Source organism: Acomys minous, assembly GCF_964271855.1.
Source record: "Acomys minous genome assembly, chromosome: 1".
Lineage (NCBI taxonomy): Eukaryota > Metazoa > Chordata > Mammalia > Rodentia > Muridae > Acomys > Acomys minous.
In genome coordinates this window covers 53,211,212-53,227,753 of record NC_140483.1, presented here as the reverse complement: position 1 = coordinate 53,227,753, position 16,542 = coordinate 53,211,212, and the positions used below count along the sequence as shown (strand labels likewise).

At 44.0% G+C, this 16,542-nt stretch overlaps 1 protein-coding gene across 1 annotated transcript in view; it reads left to right on the top strand.

Moving 5' to 3' along the window:
* ZNF281 (zinc finger protein 281) overlaps positions 1–16,542 on the top strand; it is a 65,927-nt gene that overhangs the window by 19,941 nt on the left and 29,444 nt on the right. The window lies entirely within an intron of this gene.

The window sequence follows — 16,542 nt, the reverse complement described above, 5'->3', positions numbered from 1 at the left end:
AAGTATTTGTAGGGACAGTTACAGCAAAAAGCTGCATGCCTGTTTAAATACTGCACTATGTATGTGTGTGTGTGTGTGTGTGTGTGTGTGTGTGTGTGTATGTGTGTGTATATATATATATTCATGCGTCGGAATCGTTTCCTAAAAAATGACTTTTGACATGTGGTATATAGACCTGTGTAGGCTTTTAAAACTCTATTTTCATGAATGTGAATCTGGCAAGGGATTGGGCCCCGCCCCCTTCCTGTGCCATCCCATGGATGTCCTAAGCCCTTACTCCCCGGCTCCTCCTTCTTGCTCCCTCTTTCTTAGGTTCTGTCTGTGTTTGGGATGTCAGTGGCATCAAGGACAAGACTGGGCTTTACTCTCAGCCCTTCGCTGGCAGTGCGCATATCTACCGAATACTCTGACCTCTGCCTGAGCCACCCGACCTGGGACACGCAGACCACCCAAACTCCCCGCAAAGTACCAGATGGCAGTTGCACTCGGCACTTCCCATGTGGCATAATTTTGTGGAATTTACCTCGCCTCATCTGGCTCTGATTATTTGCTGACTTGTAATTGTAGTTATTTGTCTGAAGGCTTTATCTTCTTTGCTAGACTGTAAGCTTCTGCTCCGCCTGCCCTGGCACCACCGTGCCCAACCAGTGAGCTAGAGACGGAGAATCGCCTCCTAATGACCCAGTTACCAATATCTGGAGATGGGCCACACCCCTGGCTAGATCTCCAGTTACTCAAAATGAGTTTCCAGTTTCTTGTTTCCATAGACAGGAAATCAAGAGAATATACGTGTTTAAATTTCCACACCGTCTTGTTTCCAGCAATTGGGACTCATGATGCGCTGTGGTCCTCCGCAGTAGGGAAACAGCTCCAGGCTCCATTGTAGCAGAATCCCGAGAACGTATTTTATTAACTGGTCAGAGACCGGAAGGAGAGCTGTGGGTGAAGCCCAGTGTTTGGGGCGATTCTGATCTCCAGGGGCAGACCCTGCTCCCCAGGCCCCCTTCCCCGCTTGCATCCCCCCTCCCCCGCCCCCATACACGAGCAGTAGCAGTACTGTTTTACTTGAGGAGTAACCCTGGGGAAAATTCTACCGATCATTTAATTTCTTTGCTCTACATCACAGGAGAAGGGAATTTTGAACCAATCTGAAGACTCAACTTTAGAAGCAGGTGATGAACTTGGTTTGCATGTGTTTATTTATTGATAATATATTTTGGTTTTGTTGATTGGTTGGTTGGTTTTTCTTTTTTCCTGAGACAGGGTTTCTCTGTGTAGCCTTGGCTGTCGTGGACTTGCTTTGTAGACCACGTTGGCCTCGAACTCACTGTGACCTGACTGCCTCTGCCTCTACCGCCCAAGTGCCGGGATTAAAGGTATATGCCACCACTCTGGCCTGATGTTTCTAACTTTTTCAGTTTTCTTCATTTTCTTTCTCATCACTTAGGGATTTAAAATAATAGAAGTAGCTACTGAGATCTTTAAAGTTGGGATGTGAAGAGGTTTAGTACTTTTCCAGAAAAATAACCCCTCCCCCCAACTTACAATTTTCTTCAATTTCTGTTCAGTTCCAGTCCTTGACATCACACTTAATTGAGATAAAATATTTTCCAATTCAGGAGCTCGTCAGTTCAGAGAAGAATTTCTAATATAAGTTATAAGGGCAAAAAAAAAATCTGAAAATATTGAAGTTAAAACATGTTTGTGTCTTTTTTTCCCATGACTAACCCATGTCTATTCTCTATGAAATTGATGTCAAAAAAGTATTATATATTTTCAGTACAAAATAGAAGGCTGCCCTCTCCTATCCTTGTCAGGACGTCGTATCCCTTTAATCATACTTTTCATTTCGGTGCATTGAAATTTCCGTTACCAAGGACAACATCATAAATAAAAGTGTTTGTGAAATCTCACCTGCAGCTCCCTAACCCTGTGCATTAAGCATGAGACTAGCAGAGAGGTGGTCAAATGCGAAAATTTATAATCATTTATTACGTACGGCTGAAGCAAGAAGGGAATAAAAGCGTGAAGGCATACATCTATACACGGAAGCCGCAAAGCTTAAATGAAAAGTAAAGTGAATTTCTGTGTCTTGTCATAAAGTAATGAGAAGCTAGAGCTTTTATTCATAGCATCCCAAGATGCATTTACTCTCAATCTAGCTCCGGCAGTAAACGCTTCCCTGATGTATTGCTTTGGACTCACAAAGAAATATTTGTGCTCTACATAATAGTGTAGTTAGGAGAATTACTGCATGGCTGAGGAGGTTCTATAAGGCTTTATAGCAGATGCTGTTGCTGTAATTTCATCACCATGTAGCTAATGTAGTACTTTAATATCACAGGTTACTTTTTTATTTACCATTTATTAGGAACTGACAGAGTCGATCATCTCTGCATCATAAACAAATCATGGACGGACTCTTGTAGGAACCTTAAAATCCCAGATGGATGTACTCTGGCCATCTTCTGCGGCCCGTGTCTCCTGTAATGAGCTCAGCCTCAAATGACTGTTTAGATCTGTGAAATGTAAATCAGGTTCCCTGTTCTCAGTCCATTGGCTAAAGAAAACTCGAGGGTGTTTTACTTTGCGCATACAATTAGCACTGCATGTCATTTGTGCTCAGAAATAAGTCATCGATCTGATTTCAGCAATGACTGGAGGGGATGGCTGGAAAAGAGGTGGACGTGCTTAGCTGTAGGTTCCTCTGGGGGTATATTAATAAATGGTACTGTTATAGTAAGATTGGTTGGTATTTTCTCAGACATTTCTATCCAAGTGTGATTTTCTACACTTGACGCTAAATGCAGCTGCCTTTTTATTTATTTTTTATTTTTAAAGATTTATTTGTTTTGTGTATATGAGTATACTGTTTTCATGCACACCAGAAGAGGGCACCAGATCATATTACAAATGGGGTTGCTGGAAATTGAACTCAGGACTTCTAGAAGAGCAGCAAGTGATCTTAACCTCTGAGCTATCTCTCCAGCCTCCTATTATTTATTTTTATTTCATGTGCATTTGTGTTTTGCCTGCGTGTATATCTGTGTGAGAATGCCAGGTCCCCTGTGACCCAAGTGGGTGCTGGGAATTGAACCCAGATCCTCTGGAAGAGAGCAGACAATGCTCTTAACCACTGAGCCATCTTTCCAACCCCTGTAGCTGCCTTTATGCTTTCTGTTTATGTAGGTTCTCCTCTCTGAATAAATAGAAAAATAGATGGACAGACAGCTTAGTTACTAGTTCCAATCAAGGCATGTTAGCGTGGTCAGTTCAAGGGGAATTAGAAAGGACTAGTGGGGACTGGAGAGATGGCTCAGAGGTTGAGAGCACTGACTACCATTCCAGAGGTCTTGAGTTCAATTCCCAGAAAAAACTAACAACAACAACAATAACAACAACAACAACAGCAATAATAATAATAATAATAATAATAATAATAATAATAATAATAAAAGGGCTAGTGAGGGACAAGCCTTTGTATGGTGGCTGTTGCTTTGTTAGAGACCGGCAGCAAGCCTCTGGCTAGGTCCACTGACCTTGGTCATCTCCCTGCCTCTTAAATCTCAGTATATCTATCCATAAAATAGGAGTTATGCTGTTTGTCCTACTAATCCCTCAGGGTTGTTGTAGGATCCAAGTACAAATCAGGTCTGGAGAGATGGCTCAGGGGTTAACAGCGAGTTTGCCCCTGTAGCAGACAAGCCTCTGGCCTCTGAGGCCAGCTGCCCTCATGTGCACATACCCACAACCCCCCACAAAGACATGATTCATAAATCTTTAAAATAATATATAGCAAATACAAGTGCACAAAATGTCAGGCCTTCAGAATGTGGAAGGCATTAAACAAAGGTAAAATTGAGAGCTCAAAGCAAATATTTTTATGTAGTAGATAGTTTTTTATTACATACTTCAGGTATGCGTATTAGGAAAAAGCTAAAGTGATCTTAGACATTATAAAATAATGATATATTTGCTTTTATTTTCTTTTATGAAATTAAAAAAATTTGAGATAGGGTCTCAAGTAGCCCAGGGTGGCCTAGAACTGACTTTGCAGCCGGAATGACCTTAAACTCCTGGTCCTCCTGTCTCCACCTTCCAAATACGAGGGTTACAGTTGTGTGCCACCAGGCCTGGCTTGAAATTGATTTTTGCAGTGATCAACTATTGGGCAGCATGGTGGCACAGGCCTGTAGTCGCAGTGTTCGCCCGCTGAAGGCAGGAGGATGTGGAATTCACAACAGCCTCGGTACAGAAGGAACATGGGTCAGCCTGAGCTACACAGTAAGATTTCGTCTCCAAAACCAACAGCTGCAGCTGTACTCAGCAGTGAATGCTTCCTTAAGATGGGTCCCGGGTTCTAATCCCAATACCAGGGCTAAGAAAACCCCCAACTGAAAAACTAAGAGGCCATGAATTGGAGGCGTGCACCTTTAATCCCAGCACCCCAGAGGCAGAGACAGGTGGATCCCTGTGAGTTCCAGGACAGCCTGGTTTACAGAGTGAGTTCTAACCCTTCCCAAACAGGTCTAGTCTACTGACTGGAGACCAAGTATGGTGGTTTGGAGAGGTGTGGCCCTCATAGATTCATGTGTTTGAATGGTTGGCGCATGGGGATTGGCGCTATTAGGAGGTGTGGCCTTGTGGAAGGAAATGCGTCACTGTGGGGGTGGGCTTTGAGGCCTCCTATGCGCAAGCAACGTCCAGTGACATAGTGTCCTGCTGCTGCCTGTGGATCAATATGTAGAGCTCTCAGCTCCTCCAGTACTGTGTCCGCCTGCACGCCACCATGCTTCTTGCCATGACGATGATGGACTAAACCTCTGAACTGTACGCCAGTTCCAACTACATGCTTTCCTTTATAAGAGTTGCCTTGGTCATGGTGTCTCTTCACAGCAATAGAAACCCTGATTAAGACAGCAAATATTCAAATACACGAACCTATGGGCGCCTTTGTCATTCAGTTTACCATAGTGAAGACCAGTGTCTCCCTCTGTCACTCTCTACCTTGTTTTTTTTTTTTTTTTGAGACAAGGCCTCTTACTAAACCTGCAAACCTGGAGTTCGCTAACAATATGGCCAGTGAACCCCTAAAATCTCCTCTCTGCCTCCCCTGAGTGGGAATTACAGGCATGTCATTGCACAGGTGGTGCTCTCTATCTTTATCACCTGTCTGTCTATTGGGTGTGTATGTATATGGTGTTTGTGTGTGTGTGTGCGCGTGCGCACACATGTTTGTGAGCAAGAGTGTGCATGTGTCATGCCACTTGTTGTTTGAGATGGGTTTACCACCGAGTTTGCCAGGCTAGCTGTCCCTCAAGCTTCCGGGGAGTCTCCTGCCTCTGGCTTCTATCATGATGTGGCAACTTTGGGGTTTTAGAAATTCGCTGCCATGTCTGGCTTTGTGCAGGGTCTGCGGATATAAATTCAAACTCTCATGTTTCGTGGCAATCACTTTAGCCACTGAACTACCTGTCTTATGTCTACACTGGGTTTTAATGTGAGTGCTGGGCACCAAAGCCAGGTCTTCATGCGTGTACAGCAAAGACTTGGCCCTCTGGGCTGTCTCCCAGTCTCTGTAGTTATAGCTTAAATATTTTCACTCTTCTTCCACCCTTTCTTTTCCATGTTAGGAATGGAATTCCAAGCCTCCTGGATGCTGAGCAAGCCCTCTGCTGTCGAGCTGCGCTCAGCCCTGTAGTTAATTTTAAGTGTTCTACTTGGCTTTCACTCTGCACACTTACCAGATCCTCTTAAGCAGGAACTGTGGTGCCTGTGGCCTGAATGGTCCTGCATCTGCAGTGCTGGGTAGAACAAGTGATGGGGGCGGGAATTGTAGGCTCCAGGATCTCTGTGGTCTTAGGACAGCTACCCTCTCCTGAGCAAGGCATTGTGAAGAGCCCGGCAGGCTGGATCCTGCAGAACTGGACCTGACAGTAAAGTCAATGAGAGAAGCACCGTCAGGGATGGGTGGCGAATGGGACTACCCAACCAGCCATGCCATCCCGTCACACTGCTAGCTCTCTCTCTGACTATTCTGTGCATGTTGAATGGGAGACATTTCATTTTAGAGACAGAAAAGACAGGACTATAGTGAAGTAGGATTGGTTAAATATGCCCATAGCTGCCTTTGTTTGTTTGTTTGTTTGTTTGTTTAAGAAGACTGGGTTTCTTTGTGGAGGCCGGGCTGACCTGGAACTCGCTTTGTAGACCAGGCTGGCCTTGAAGGCCAAAGCCTTCTTACTTGAGGTCATTTCATAAATATGTTTATCTACCCATTACCATAAGAGGTAGAAATGAACTTAAATAATTGGGTGAGAACAGAGAACCACATTTAGTGAAAAGTAAAAATCACAATCATCAGGGGAATTTGTGTGTTATGTTGGGTCTCCTCCAAATGTGTACGTGACCTCAAGCACACTCCTTTACCATCTGTTTCTAACTGGTGGCTGAGACTGTGGTTTATACTAAGGAGAGATTTACGCAGCTCACAGTTCTGCAGGTTCAAGGTCATAGCCATGGTGTGCTGAAGGTGTTGGCTCTGGCGAAGGTAGCATGGCTGGAGCGTGGATGAGAGGGTGAGGTCATTGCAAGGAAGGCAGGGAGTGACTGGGGTCTCATGAAAACCGCACTAGTCACTTTGGAGTGCACACACCCAAAGACATAAGGACCCTTTTATTAGGCACCACTGTTGAAAGGTGCCACCAGTGCTGGAGAGATGGCTCAGAGGTAGGAACACTGTCTTTTCTTCCAAAGGTCCTGAGTTCAATTCCCGCACACACCCAAAGACATAAGGACCCTTTTATTAGGCACCACTGTTGAAAGGTGCCACCAGTGCTGGAGAGATGGCTCAGAGGTAGGAACACTGTCTTTTCTTCCAAAGGTCCTGAGTTCAATTCCCAGCAACCACATCGTGGCTCACAACCATCTATAACGGAGATCTGGCGCCCTCTTCTGGGGTGCAGACACACATGCAGGCAGAACACTGTATAATAGTAATAAATAAATATACTTTAAAGGTACCACCATTGTGTTATAGACTGAGTTCCAACATATGAAAACTTAGGGACGGAGGCCTCACTCACACTCTACGCAAACCTAGCATCTTTCCACTTATATATAATTCATTTCATGTGAAATAATTGCACTTTTTACAACTAGAGACTAAGAGAACTTAGGTTAACATAACGAATGCTTTGAAAATCCTTACATACATATATGAAGTTACCAAAGAAAAAAATTTAAATGTATTTAAAAGACAGGTTGCTGTGATATAGAATTTATGTGTTAACTTGGAAAAAAGTTTTAAATTTTAGGAAGGTTACACAAGACACTAAAAATGATGCTAAAGGAAAAAAAAAACCTCAAGTTGATTTTAAGAAGGTTGAGTTTAGAAAGATATTCCCACTCTGTAGAGATACAGCAGCACAAAGAAAGAAAATAGCAGAGGGGAAATAGTGAGCACTAGATGCAAGGCACAGCCAACTCTCACAGCCTTGCTGCTCTGGAGTCTCAGAACTTTCTCTGATCTAGCTCCAAGGCACATGGCTACTGCCTCATATTACCATTTCACTATTACTGCTCAGTCCAACCACTGTGTAATGAAGACGCCATGGCAACACTAGCATTGAGTGCGAGCATTTTGCTTCTCTGAGCGTTTCCCATAACCAAGTGGGAAAGCCTGCCAAGCCTTTATGTGGTTAATTATATTTATTCATTCAATATTATTTATTGAATATCTTCTTTGTGCCAGGTACCATGGATACAGCCAGCAGCCATTAATAGATCTTAGTTCTGGTAGAGACAGGTATTAAACAGCTAAATACAAACTCGGTATTTAATTAAATAAGATGGATGAGAGCTTAAAAGGGCACCTGTTTGAGGTGGCCCGGATGGAAGGCTGGCTTCTGGCTTTTTGTTTGTTTGTTTTGCTGTTCTTCTGACAGGCCTGGGGTCACTTCACTTTTAGATCAGGCTCTGTATCCCCCGCTGGCTTCAGACTCACTCTGTGATAACTTTGGACTTAGGATCTTCCTTATCTCCACCTCCCAAGTGGTGGAATTACAGCTGTGTGCTACAAAGCCTGTTTTACGTGGTGCTGGGAATCAAAGCTAGGACTTTGTACGTGCTAGGTCCTAGCATTGTGCTAACTAAGCCACCCTGATGGGGCATTTCAAACCCTGAGATAACAGTGGTCCTGCAGATCCAAGATCTCGCTAAAGAGGATAACAGTGCCGAAAGGAAGGAGCCCTCCTCTGGTCAGCTCTGTGGGGGGCATTCCTGTTTTCATAGAGGCTTTTGAGTTTTTTTGTCTTTTTGTTTTTTTAAAACAGGGTCTCATGTAGCCCAGGCTGGCCTTGAGCAGGTTATGTAGCCAAGGATGACCTTCATCGTCTGATCCTCGCATCTCTGTCCCTGAGTGTTGGGGTTACAGGCATGTGCTACTATCCCCATTTTAATGTGGTGCTGTGGCTCAGACCCTGGCCTTCATCCATCCTAGCAAGCACTCCAGCGGCTGAGCCGCATCCTTAGTTCTTTTAACAGATTTACTATTTGGTGAATCACAAAATCATATAAACCAGACGAAAAAAGGTAGCATTAGAACGGAATCAACCTAGAACATGTCCAAAGAACTAGAAAAAAAAAAATGTCAAGAAAACAACCCAATCAGAAAAAATGATCTAAGGAAAATTTCTCAAAAGAAAAAATACAGGGGGCTCGCAGCCCACCTCAGTGGTTAAGAGCACTGGCTGCGCTTCCAGAGGACCTGGGTTCAATTCCCAGCACCCACACACTCACATAGAGGCTCACAACCATCTATAACTCCAGGTCTAAAAGTTCTGCCCTCTTCCAGCTTTTGTAGGCACCAGATACATGTGCACAAATATACGTGCAGGCAAAACATCCATGCACGCAAAAACTAAGTAAAGAATTTTTAAAAAGAAGATACACAAATAGCTAATTAATATTTTAAAACTGTTCAATATCATTAGCCATCAGGGAAATGCAAAATAAAATTACTTAGAGACTCCATCTCACCCTAGTCAGAATGACAATCAGCAAGAAAGCAAGTGACAGCAATGCTGACAAGACGGGGTGGCAGGGGATGGGATCCTGTATTCACTGTTGATGGGACCGTATGGGGGCTGCATAGTTGCAGCCATTATGGATATCAGGATGGAGGAGTCTCAAAAAGCTACAAATAGCTTTCCCATATGACCCAGCTGTACCACTCCTGGGCTGTACCCAAAAGACTCCATATCCTACGACAGGCAGATTTACTCAGCCATGTTCATTGACTCTCTAGCCACAATAACCAGGAAATGGAAACAGCTTAGCTGTCCATCAGTTGACAACTAGACAATGAAAATGTGGTACTTAAATACAGTGAAACTTAATTCAGCTATAGAGAATATAAAATTTGCAGAAAAATAGGTAGAACCAGAAAATATTACATAGAAAAATAAATAAATGTAACTTTAAACATAAGATACTATTTAATATTACACTGAACAAAGTACCCAGGCCTAATAAGGTGTATCATGTTCTCTTTTATGTGTGTATCCTAGCTTTGAACTGTTGGATTTGTGCGTTTAAGTTGGAATGTGGACAGAAGCTAGGAAACTAGAAAATGAGCCAAGGAGGGGTGGGGGTGGGGTGAGGCTTTGGGTGTGTGTGTGTGGGGGGGGGTAGCTAATAGAATGCATCGAAGAACAGAAGTATGCTGGTTATTTGTTTTGTTTTGTTTTGCCAACTTGACACAAACCTACATATACCTGGGAAGCGGGACTCTCAGTTGAGAAATTGCCTCCATCAGATTGCCTTGTGGACATGTCTTAGTCAAGTTTACTATTGCTGTGATGAAATACCATGACCAAGGGCAACTTGGGAAGAAAAGGGCTTATTTCGCTCATAGTTACTTACACACTCATCATCAAAAGCAATGAGGGCAGGAACTCAAGCAGGACAGGAACCTAGAGGCAGGAGCTGATGCAGACAGAGGCCATGGAGGGGTGCTGCATACTAGCTTGCTCCCCATAGCTTTGTCACACCTGTTTTCTTTTCTTTCTTTTTTTTTTTTTAAGATTTGTTTATTTTATGTATATGAGTGCTCTATTTGCATGTACACCTGCATGCCACAAGAGGACATCAGATCCCAGTATAAATGGTTGTGAGCAGCCATGTGGTTGCTGGGAATTGAACTCAGGACCTCTGAAAGAGCAGACAGTGTGCTCTTAACCACTGAGCCATCCCTCCAGCCCCATACCTGCTTCAGAAGCCAGGACCACCAGCCCAATATGCTGGGCTCTTTCCCTATGTATCAGGAATCAAGAAAATGCCCTACAGACTTGCCTACAGCCTGAGCTTATGGAGGCGTTTTCTCAGTGAGGTGCCCTCCTCTCTGATGACTCTAGCTCGTGTCAAGTGGACATAAAGCTAGCCAGCACAGCGTATCTTCGGGCCCAGTCCATTGTGGGTGGTGTCAACTCTGAGCAGGTAGACCTGGGCTACCCCTCCCTGGCCTCGGCTTCCGTTCCTGCCTCTGGGTTCTTGTCTTGAGCTTCTGCCTTAGCTTCCCTCAATGATGGGCTGTGTTCTCTCACAGCCACAGGGTAAGGTGGAGGTTGGTACAGAAAGTGGGGTGTTGCTGTGACAACTGACCATGCGTGGGGAGGACTGTGACTGCCCCAGGACTTTGGTCACAGCTAAGGAACCAGAGGATACATACGCTGTGAGAAGAACCCAGTTTAGGACCAGTCTGGGGGCAACTCTAGCCTTCAGAGTTAGGAGAGCAGAGAGGGTTAACTCTAACTTTTCAAAATCTGGGTGGGATTCCTGTGCCAGGCCAGGGGTGGGGTGGGGTGGGAGGGACGGGGGTGAGTTGAGGTATGAGAATAAATCAAACTCAGTAATAATAAACCTTAAATAATAATTGTGTACCTTTGAGGTAAATCTAGACGGTGACAGGCCACTTTAAAGCATTTTGGCAAACCATGGTATTATGATGTTAAAAACCTTAGACCCTTCAGGCTCCTGTATAGCTCTTTTTTTTTGGGGGGGGGGGTTCGAGACAGGAGTTCTCTGTGTACGTGTAGCCTTGGCTGTCCTGGACTCAATTTGTAGACCAGGCTGGCTTGAACTCACAGCAATCCACCTGCCTCTGCCTCCATGAGTGCTGGGACTAAAGGAGTGCACCACCACACCCAGCTCTGAATAGTTCTTTTAATTCCTGTTTCTTGAAGTCTTGTGGAGTTGAGCCCTGTCTAAGTAAATGGAAGCCTCAGGATTCGGCCACGGTGGAGAGGAGGAATGATGGAAGAGTGTCAGGCAGTTCTCAGAGCCTCTTCCGTTCCCCTGTCCGCTCCCTACCTCTTCCTTCCTTCTTCTCTCACTCTTCACTGGGAGAGAGGCTGAAACTTCAAGGACAGCCTAGACTAGACTCAGGGCTTTTTAGGATAGATAGAAGGCTCTCTGAGGAGGAATAGTAGACTGTGGGCACCTCTGAAAACACCCAAAGACAGTGACGTGTTGGTGAGCCAGCTCTTAGATGAGGACGCACATTGGGATCAAGGAAGTCAGTGAAGATTTCAAGGGAAAGGGCAAAATGGATGTGGTCTCCAGCCCATCTGTGGAGTTTGTTTGGAAGGAGGGTTTTGGTGATGGGTGAAGGGCGGGGACTGTGTTTCACTGAGTTGAGAGAGTGGGAGGTGAGGAAATAGATAAGGGAGCACAGCTATGTCTTTAGAAATCTGGCTGTAAAGAGGAAGAGAGCGATAAGGCTGAAGGCGAAGGCAAGGTCTAAGGAACACTTTGAGGTTTTGGTTTTATTGAGAAAACCTTGCTTCTAAAAAGAATATTTATTTTGTATGTATGGGTGTTTTGCCTGCATGTCTGCATAACAACCACATGCTTGGTGCCTGCAGAGGCCAGAGCAGGGCAGTTGATCCCTTAAGACTGGAGTTACAGATAGCTGCGCGGTACCATGTGTGGACTGGGAATCCTACCCTGGTCCTCCAAAAGAGCAAGAGCCATCCGAAAGACTGCTGGGGCATCCTGAAGCCTGTGAAATGTCTTTAGGAGCGGTCCAGCTGAGAGAGTGAGGTAACTAGTCCTAGAGAGGGAACCATGGAGTAGCAAGGACTGCAGTAGGGCTCAGCAGTACGGAGCTCTTCTTGCAGGTGAGGCCCTGAGCCTGAGCCCCAGGGGGGCAGGGCTTGGCTTTAAGGGTCAGGAGGGCAGCTGCTGCCAGAATAAACTAGTGCGCCTCCTCACCAGTGATGAGAGGGTAGTGTGTGGGTCCAGCTCGTGCCTCAGTTTCTCACACTTCAGGCAGGCAACAGAAGTGCACATCTTTGTTGAACGAATGCATGACACCATGGTTCTATTACTGTTCGCACCTAGCCTTACCCTAGCTTTCTGTTTCTGGTTTTGGTTCTTTCTTTCTTGCCATTTCCAGTGTGTTTTGGGCACACGTTCTTTGATGTTTTCCTCTTCAGTGGATATTGGCATTGCTCCTCCACACTCTCCTGCCTGGACAGGACACATGAGGAAGCCAGGCTCTTGTGTTGTAAACACCCATTGTACCAACAGTATGGTTAACAATGCATGTCAACTAAGGTGATGTCAGTGTGTGTGTGTGTGTGTGTGTGTGTGTATTCACAATTTCTTCCTCATAGTAGAGATTTTTTTTTTTTTGGTTTGACTGGTTGTTTGTTTGTTTTGTTGTTTTTTTCGAGACAGGGTTTCTCTGTGTAGCCCTGGCTGTCCTGGACTCACTTTGTAGACCAGCCTGGCCTCTAACTTACAGAGATCCGCCTGCCTCTGCCTCCCAGAGTGCTGGGATGACAGGTGTGTGCCACTGCACTCGCCTTATAGTAGAGATTTAAAACAGCAATAGCTGTAATGTCCCTCTTCTGTGTGGCTGCTGACTCCCTCCTGGCATGTATCATCAAAGACGGCCCTGCCATCGGTCAGTTCCCACAGCCCCTGGGTGTGTGGGAGTGTGTCTTATCTTCACCTGGGTGTTTAACCATCCTCAAAAGCCCTTCATCATATCCTTATACTCCCCGCCACCAATAGTATTCCTTCAGAATATTTAGATTTAGCTCAATCTAAAGCTTTTCACTTTTGAAAAACAAAGTGAAAATTACGATGGTTTTCTTTTTAGTATAAGGAATCCAATACTCAGATTTTTATGTGTACATTTGGGTTGTATTTTAAAAAAATTATTTAATGTACATTGGTGTAAGGGTGTCAGATCCCTTGGAACTGGAGTTACAGACAGTTGTGAGCTGCCATGTGTGTGCTGGGAATTGAACCCGAGTCCTTCGGAAGAGCAGACACCACTCTTAACCACTGAGCCATCTCTCCAGTTCCTAGGTTGCATATTTTTTTTTAGGGTGAGCTCAAGAAGAAACTTTAGGATGTTACTTAGTACTTTATTTTGTATCTTAATAAACTATCTTGTTGAGCCTAGAAGTAATTACTGTGGCGTGTGCACATTAAGGGGAGTGGGTTTTTAATTTGTGATAAAAGTCAAAAGCCTGGAGGTGGGTGCTGGGCCGGGAAACCAGAATGGATGGGTGCAGCCATTGATCTTGACTTAGTGTTCAAATTTTTCTAATGGCACTAAAAGTAGTAGTAGTAGTAGTAGTAGTAGTAGTAGTAGTAGTAGTAGTAATAATAATAATAATAATAATAATAATAATAATAATAATAAAAAAATAAATCAAAATTATTTATAACATTGGTATTTTAGCTAAGAAATGTAGGAAAGTACGAATAACATTTTTAAAAGGCCTCTGACCTTAGATACTCAGAAGGTGGGAGCAGGAAAATCACAGGTTCAAGGCCTGTGTGGGCTACAGAGTACCTTCAAGGCTAGCCTGGGCAGTTAAGACCCTATATTAAAATGAGAAGTGTGTGTGTGTGTGTGTGTGTGTGTGTGTGTGTGTGTGTGTGTGTGTTGGGGAGTGGGGGTGGGAACAAGATAATGAAAATTAGAGAAAATTGTGGAATTAGGAAGAGCCCTCATTATTATTTTTTTCCATTCCTGTATTTTGAAGCATGCAAAAATAAATAAATAAATAAATAAATAAATAATCCCAACCTACTTATATGGCTGAGGCCATTCCCTGTACTTGGTGGCCCTAAATTTTACCAATCATGAGCAACTTTTCAAAGTAGTGAGTCTTTAAAGCTGGGCATGGTGGTGCATGGCATTAATTTCTGCACCTGACCTGCTGTCTCCCCCCATGCCCAGAATACCACCGAGGGCCTTATTTTATTGTTAGTTAGCAGGTACTCATACTAAGTTAAACAGTCAAGCAAGTTTTACTACAGCGGTTCTGAAAACAAAGCATTTCAGGCCTTTCTCTGTGCTCTGTATTCTGAGATGCACTACCCAGCTGGGCCCAAGGGAACAGATTCCTCTAAATATACAATAAGGTTTTGGGGAACAAGTTCGGCTTAGAAATCTGTTGGCAGAAAGGATGGCTGAAGGCTGAAGGAGTTATCTTAAAATGGCAGCTGGGGGAATTTGCTGAAGCTGCTGTCAAAACATGAGTTCTTTGTACTGATGTAAGGAAAGACTGAAGATTACAAGCTTTGGTTTCTGTATGAGTGTTCTGGGGGCTTTCCAGTTAAAAAGTGTTATTCATTTGTACTGTACAAGTATGCCAAAAATATGCCTGCCGATGCAGAAGGAACCATTAGGCTCCACCGTCCCGTGCAAGCCCTAGAAATTTGGCCACCTGCCTGGTATTTTTTTCAGTTTCACACTTTGAAATGACTTCCAGGCAAACTGGTATTACCAAAGTGGAAAGCTGTTACAACAACCATTTCCTCCACTTTCCAAAGTACACCAGGCATCTTAGATGTAGGTCTGGGTTGGCAAGACTAACTTGATTGTTGTGAGAGCTACAGGCCTTGTGTCCTGTTTCTTACAGTGTGATTACCGCTTATCATAAACCTACAATGCTGGGTATTTATGATGTAAGCCATCTCACCCCAGTCTTGTGTTATGAAATTTTCAACCAGGTTGTGATCATTTCTCCACAAAATGAACCTGAGGCATAGTTCTGAAAAGGAAACATGTTGGGATAGTTTTGCATTACTATTTTGGGGGTCCTGACACGGTTTTCCATATGCAAACCATTTGAAATGGGTCATAAGTCACTGAAAACTATCAATAGATTCCCTCTCTCCAATGTTATCATTTCGAGGCCAAATTACTCAAACTTTAGGATGCAAAAGAATGAACTGGGAGCCAGGCGGTGGTGGCGCATGCCTTTAATCCCAGCACTCGGGAGGCAGAGGCAGGTGGGTCACTTTGAGTTCAAGGCCAACCTGGTCTACAAAGTGAGTCCAGGACAGCCAGGGCTGCATAGAGAAACTCTGTCTCAAAAAACAAAAACAAAACAAAAAAGAAACAACTGGGACCGTTGATAAAATGCAATTTCCAGCTACAATAGTTCAGCCTGCATTCAACCAGCCATAGGTGTTTTTCTATCTACTTCATCAATTCACTCTGTCGTTTTTATAAATGCATTTTTAAAAAAAGATGTATTTATTTATTATCTATACAATATTCTGCCCCATGTGTGCCTGCACGCCAGAATATGGCACCAGATCTCATTGTAGATGGTTGTGAGCCACCATGTAGTTGCTGGGAATTGAACTCAGGACCTTTGGAAGAATAGACAGTGCTCTTCACCTGAGCCATCTCTCCAGCCCTCATAAATACATCTCCTGTCCTGGATGGAGCCCAAGAAGTAATCTCTCAGGTGACTGCTTGGTTCTTCTGACACAGGTGATGGAGAAGAGCTGGAAACTCATTTGGGGCATTAGCACTACCCATGGGCAGTTGAATTCTCTTAGCAGTTTTTCATTCTTTGTCTTTTTTATTTGATTTTGTTTTGTTTTTTGTTTGTTTGTTGGGGTTTCATGTTGCTGTTTTGTTTTTGTTTGAGGCAGGGTCTCATTATATAGCCCTGGCTGTCCTGGAACTCTGTAGACCAGGCTGACCTCAAACTCACAGAGATCTGCCTGCCTGTACCTCCTGAGTGCTGGGACTAAAAGGGTGCACCACCACTGCCCAGCATGGTTTTGTTTTGTTTTAAGTTGATGAAGTCCAATTTGTCTCTTGTTATCTGTTTGCATTTTTTGGTGTCTAAGAAGTCATGTTAAATCCAAGGTCATAAAGATATACCCTGTGTTTTCTTCTAAGCTTTCTAATGCTTTTTGGTATACTTACCATCAGCACACCATCTTAAGGGAAATTTTGTACATGGGGTGAGTAGAATTACAGCTTTGTTTCACACAGATTGTTTTCACCAAACTCTATTAGGTTTTATAAATAGGAACAACACAGATCACAAGTTCATGGTCTTGCTTGGAAGGTGAAAGGATGTGGCTGATCACAGTGTCCTGTGGCAAACCAAATGTCCTTTATGAAGACCCACAGAAGTCTTTCTCAGGCCTTGGTTCCCAGAGGCTTTCTCTTATAAGCCCCGTGGCTTTGCCGCAGCCTGGACACTCATC